Here is a 257-nt window from a genome sequence, read left to right on the forward strand (position 1 = left end):
TTAAAAAAACCAATAAAAAATCGTAAATAAAACAATATTTATTAAAAAAATCTTTATTTGATAAAAAAATCTATATTTTGTTGTACTAATCAATTAATTGTTGTAGTTATCAAATTAATTGTTGTAGTAATCTAATTAATTGTTGAAGTAATCAATTAATTGTTGAAGTAATCAATTAATTGTTGAAGTAATCAAATTAATTGTTGAAGTTTTTGATTAATTGTTGTAGTAATCAAATTAATTGTTGAAGTAATCAA

The sequence above is a fragment of the Acyrthosiphon pisum genome, chromosome A1 (assembly GCF_005508785.2).
Source record: "Acyrthosiphon pisum isolate AL4f chromosome A1, pea_aphid_22Mar2018_4r6ur, whole genome shotgun sequence".
Taxonomy (NCBI): domain Eukaryota; kingdom Metazoa; phylum Arthropoda; class Insecta; order Hemiptera; family Aphididae; genus Acyrthosiphon; species Acyrthosiphon pisum.